Source organism: Neophocaena asiaeorientalis, unplaced genomic scaffold (assembly GCF_003031525.2).
Source record: "Neophocaena asiaeorientalis asiaeorientalis breed wild unplaced genomic scaffold, Neophocaena_asiaeorientalis_V1.1 scaffold432, whole genome shotgun sequence".
NCBI lineage: Eukaryota > Metazoa > Chordata > Mammalia > Artiodactyla > Phocoenidae > Neophocaena > Neophocaena asiaeorientalis.
The window spans coordinates 2,598,180-2,603,831 of record NW_020174549.1 but is presented as its reverse complement, the minus strand read 5'-3'; positions in this window follow the sequence as shown (position 1 = coordinate 2,603,831).

Sequence of the window (5,652 nt, the reverse complement as noted above, 5' to 3'; positions counted from 1 at the left end):
GAATGTAGAAAGGAGGGCACATTCATGTAAACACGGACCAGGTAGCTTTCCAGTCTAAGTTTGACACATACACAGATGGCAGAAAAGATCCAAGTTTCTCTGTTTCCTTCTCTCCTGCTTCTCTCTGCTGCTTCCACTGCATCCTTGGAACCCACACCCTATCCTGCATTTTGCGAAGCTAATTAAATATGTAGATCAGGAAGTGCAACGGTTTTACTGGATAAAGCAGAAATCACTTGAGTAACTGAGGAACATTGAGGAGGCAAAGAGAGCCCTGGGTGGCGTTGGGCATTTTCATTTATTGGTTTGATTGTCTTAGAAACCCATCAGACATCTGGAAGCCTCTTTTGTCTTATGTGCTAGCTGAGTCTTTTCTCCTGGTAGGCCGAGTCTGTGGCTGCTACAGAATTTCTCAGTCTTAGAAACATCACCTCACCCCAGCCCCTGCCTCCACCCCACTGCCCAGTCCTTCTGTCCCTGAGTTCCTAACCTTGAAGGCATCCCTTTCACTGTAGTCCTTCCCACTCTGAGAGCATTTATAGTTAGTTCTCAAAACACCTTCTCACTCATGGGTTCCTTTCATCCTTACAAGAACTTTGTGGGGGTAGTTAGCTATCTCTGTGCCCAGTGTAAAAATAGAAAACCTCAGCTCAGAGCAGTTAAGTTGCTTGTCTGAGGTCACACAGTAAGTTGGCAGAGTTAGGATTAGGACCTAGGGTTGAGATTTTGTCTGGTGCTCTTTCCACTCTATCTTGAGCTGCTTTGAGGAAAGGCTGTCTGTCCACGAGGCCCCAGCTGGGAGGGTTACACTTGGTAAGGAGAAATTTTTTTTGGTGTAGGTTTTTTATTGTTAAATATTGTTTTGTTTTGAAGGGAACAATTCGGTGGCATTTATCACATTCACAGTGTTGCGCAAGCACCACCTCTGTCTGGTTCCAGCACATCCTTATTGCCCCAAAGGAGACCCTGTCCCACTAATCAGTCACTCTCCACGTCCCCTCCTCTTCCCCTGAGAACGCCAGATTACTTCTGTGTCCATGGATTTGCCGTCCGTGGACATTTCATACAAATGGAATCAAGAAAATGTGACCTTTGTTTTCTCTCAATAGGCATCATGTCCTCAGGGTTCATCCACGTTTTAGCAGATGTCAGAGCAGATGTCAGATGTTCCTCTTTACGGTTGAGTAATAGTCCATTGGAGAATGAGAGTAGCTTTTATGGGTTCAAATAGAAGTGACAACCTGTACATCCCATTCTTTTTTTTACTGAAGTATAGTTCATTTACAATGTTGTGTTTCAGGGGTACAGCAAAGCGATTCAGATATATTTATTCTTTTTCAGATTCTTTTCCACTATAGGTTACTACAAGATATTGAGTATAGTTCCCTGTGCTATACAGTAGGTCCTTGTCGTTTATCTACTTTATGTATAGTAGTGTGTATCTGTTAATCCCAAACTCCTAATTTATCCTCCTTCCCCCATTTCCCCTTTGGTAACCATAAATTTGTTTTCTATGTCTGTGAGTCTGTTTCTATTTTGTAAGTAAGTTCATTGTATCTTTTTTTTTTAGAATGCACACATAAGTGATATCATATGATATAGATCTGTCTGACTTACTTCACTTAGTATGATAATCTCTCGGTCCATCCATGTTGCTGCAAATGGCATTATTCCATTCTTTTTTATGGCTGAGTAATATTCCATTGTATATGTACACCATATCTTTTTTATCCATTCACCTGTTGATGGATACTTCAGTTGCTTCCAAGTCTTGGCTATTGTAAATTGTTTTGCTGTGAACATTAGGGTACATGTATCTTTTCTAATTAAAGTTTTCATCTTTTCTGGGTATATGCCCAGGAGTGGGATTGCTGGATCATAAGGTAACTCTATTTTTAGTTTTTTAAGGAACCTCCATACTGCTCTTAGTAAGGAGTAATTTTTGAGACCAACTGGCTATTACCTCTCAGTGAGACCAGCTCCAAGGGGCCAAACACAAGTTGGATCCATTTTGCCAGTGTATGAGTGTATGGAGGGTGGGCAATGGGTTGGTATGCAGGATTGAAACCCTGAACACTCCAAAGGGCATCAGAAGGGCTCAGCATCCATAGGTGGTCGGAGCTGAAGCTAGGCTTTCCCAGTTTCATTATTCATTCCCCAACCAGGAGGGCACACAGGATTTAACTGATAGTCTACTGTCCCTACACTGCCAAACCCACAGGAAATCTCTCTCTTGTTAGCAGTGCTGACTTGCAGGATGTGTACGGCATGATTGAATCATGGCTAACAATGAAAGTGTTGATGGCCCCACTGCAAAAAGGGATTCCAAGCTGACCGGGCACTTCATGGTCATTGTACTAAGGCAAACTAGACTGGCCCCTAAGCTCTCTGGGAAGCCAGTGACCTGATTGTGTCTACCAGCATCAGATAACCAGACTGGCCTTCCCAAAGACTTTTCCACTTTGTAGCTAATTCACACCCAAACCTTGAATCCACTCCACCAAGGAGCACCTTTAATATGTGGGCATGTAGCTCTCTTCCAAAACACTCCACAATTAAGCTTTTCTTTCCATCTTTTCCTAGGACTTAATCTATGTCCTCTTAAGCATTCCCCTCTCGTTCCTTCTTATTTATAATCATTAAATTGACTTACTCCAAAAGATAAGGCTGTAGGTGTCTATGAATCATTCAAGGGGCAGTCTGGTAATGAAATTTCTAGACAATAAATGACACAGGGCAGAATCCTCCCTTTTAAAAGATGAAAAAAGAGAAGTACCTACTAATGTGGAAAACTTAAAGAATATTGATAGTTCACCCCTTTTCTTAAAAGAAAAAGCCTACATTGCAAAAAAAAAAAACAAACAAAGCGTACATAAAAGGATAGATACAATCAAGTCACTCACTTGATTTGGTCTATGACAGTTTTAATGAAGAAGTAGTTGGGTTGTATAATCAGGACCTGCCATTTTTGGAGCCCCTACTATGGTCACTGTCAAGCATCTTCCATCTGTTATCTTGATTTCTTGCAATATCCTCATGAGGTTAGAGTTGTTATCCCCCATTAAGGAGGAGGAAATTGAGCTAAAGGAATTCAAGTTTGTGCAGTTGGTGAGTCTAAGGGCTGGGATTCTAACTTGTCTTTACAGCTCATGCCTTTTCTCTGTGCCATGCCCACCTCCCACCTCCTATACCCACTTTTCAAAATTTTTATCAACATCTGAATATCCCAGCAAGGTGAATGTAGAATGACCCCTAACCATCCAGATCCAACTCCTGTATGCTCTCCTTATAGCCCCTGGTTTCTTCCAGCAATTCACAGTGTTGATCAACTGACACTGCCAAGGCTAGCCAAGAGAAAATGAGGCCATCAGATAGAAATTCTACCATTCATTTTTAGATGGATTTCTAGTTGCTCTTTTTGAATCTTCTATGTAGAGAGCTTAGTCAATCTATACCTTAAGTGACATCCAGCCTAGTTTATTTCCCACACTGGCACCCTGTTTTCTAACTTCTTTCACTCTCTTGCACCATGGGGACTCTCTCTATGGATCTATCATATGAATCCCATTGAGAAAAACATCACATACTTGAAATCCCATCAACTTTCCCAAATTGTTCACAACCACAGGAGCCAAAAGGGCTCCAAGCACTGTTCCCCTCCTTTTGATCCTGGGCAGCCATCACATATGTTTTTAATGACCATGTATTCTAAAAGATCCTAGGCAAAAGAGAGCTGATACAAATACAAACATTTTGGAGGACCTGGCATTCTTTTAAAATTACTTTTGTTAATGGAAAGCTTTAGGTTACTCTGAAGTTTTACACCCTTAGGTTCTGTTCAGCAAGACTTTAACTTCTACTCACTCAATGGGTCTTGGCAAGTCATTTCCCTCTCAGTTTACAGAGCTCCCGTTTTCCCCACAGGGGAGTAGGCTGTGATCATCTGTGGTTCTCAAAGGACTCACACCCTAAAATAGATTCTGCATCTATTTCGCAAATCTAGCGTTCTGTATTCTCTCGATATAATGCTGTGCAGTACAGCATCTATCAGAAAAACCATTAGACAATGCGGGTAACGCTTATGTAACACGGTTTACTGTCCCAGCAAGGACTAGTGATTTGTTACACACATATGCACCCATTGTACTAGATCTTTTGAGATTTCAAATGTGTGGAGGGCAAAAAGTCACCAATGTTAACACTAGACTATGAATTCTTTGTAATACCAAGCCATAGCCTAATGTCTAGTGTAGAATAGCTATACAATAAAAGTTTATGAAAGAAATGGCATAATTTGGGTTATAAGTGTCTGTGTTTTTAATGGGTTAGATGATTTCAAAATGCTAAAATTTAGAGCTTTGAGGGGAGAAGTATTGGAATAGGAGAAAATGTTTTCTCTCTACTCTTCACGTGCCTTCCTGTTTCACTTAGGGTTCTTAGTCACCAGCAGAAACTGATTCTAGTTGCTAGGAGCAGAGAAGGCATGAATCAAAAGTGTATTACGTAGCTGGCAGAATAGCTGGGAAGGCTAGAGAAGGAGGCCTGAGCAATGGGCAGGACCAAAGATGAGCAACCAGCCTGAAAGAATTCTCTAATGCTATGTCTTCAAGGTCCTTGGCCAGTGTACATGGCTAACTAAGCCCAGATTGCATGCCATGTCATAGCTTCTGAGGACCTGGGAAACAAATGTCTGGCATTTCCTGGCTTGCATGATGGGAAGTAGCTCTGAATCTCACAATGGCTCGTAATATGGGAATTCCCTAAAGATGGAAAGGGCTGCACAAATGGGGCAGCCAGGAAAAAAAAAAAAAAAAAGTGAAGATTCTGCTACATTTCCCCCTGGACAAATCCCCAGGGTCCAGCATTCTGAATTTCTTCTCTCCTTGGACTTTTGGCCATCCCTAGTTTGACAGTCCTCAACACTGTCTCAGGCCGTTAAAAGCCACTGAGGAAGTAAATTGGTCATAAGTCTTCTGTCTACTCCTAGTAAGCCCAGTTAGTACGATGGTTCTAAATCCATCCCTAACTCTTACCTCACCCCATAGATATTTAATTTTGTACATGTATTCAGACAAATGTGACCCGGGAGATTCTGATGCATACTACTGACTGGGAAACGTGTCTTAATTGTTCCTATTTCTCACAGTTTCTTTACAAACCATTTCTATTTTTCTGAAGTCCCCTCCCACACCCCACCAGTCCCAACCAATGGCCCTTCCGTCAGCTGGGAAAACTAGGCTTCCAATATACGCTCCCTCAACTTCTCTCTCTTTCAAATAAAATGACTTCATCTTTACCCATTCCATCTTCTGTCCTACTTCATTTCCCCATCTTTCCAAGCCTACCTTGGCCACTAGTGCTCATCTGGATGCCCTCTGGTCTAATCTGAGACCTAATACTTACCTTCCCTTTGGACTGTGTCTTTGTTCTCACTTCCCTGATGCCTAATTCCCTTTGGCCCTGAAACATTCAAGTCTCACCTGATCTAACAACCCTTCAACTTGACTCTGCTTCCCATAGACCACCTTCCTGTTCCCCCCACCACCTTCATCTTTCACATCCAAACATCTGAAAGGAGTGGTTTGTACTCAAGGATGTTCCTTCCCCACCTCTCACTCATTCAAGTCTCTGTAAATAATTACAGGTTCACTC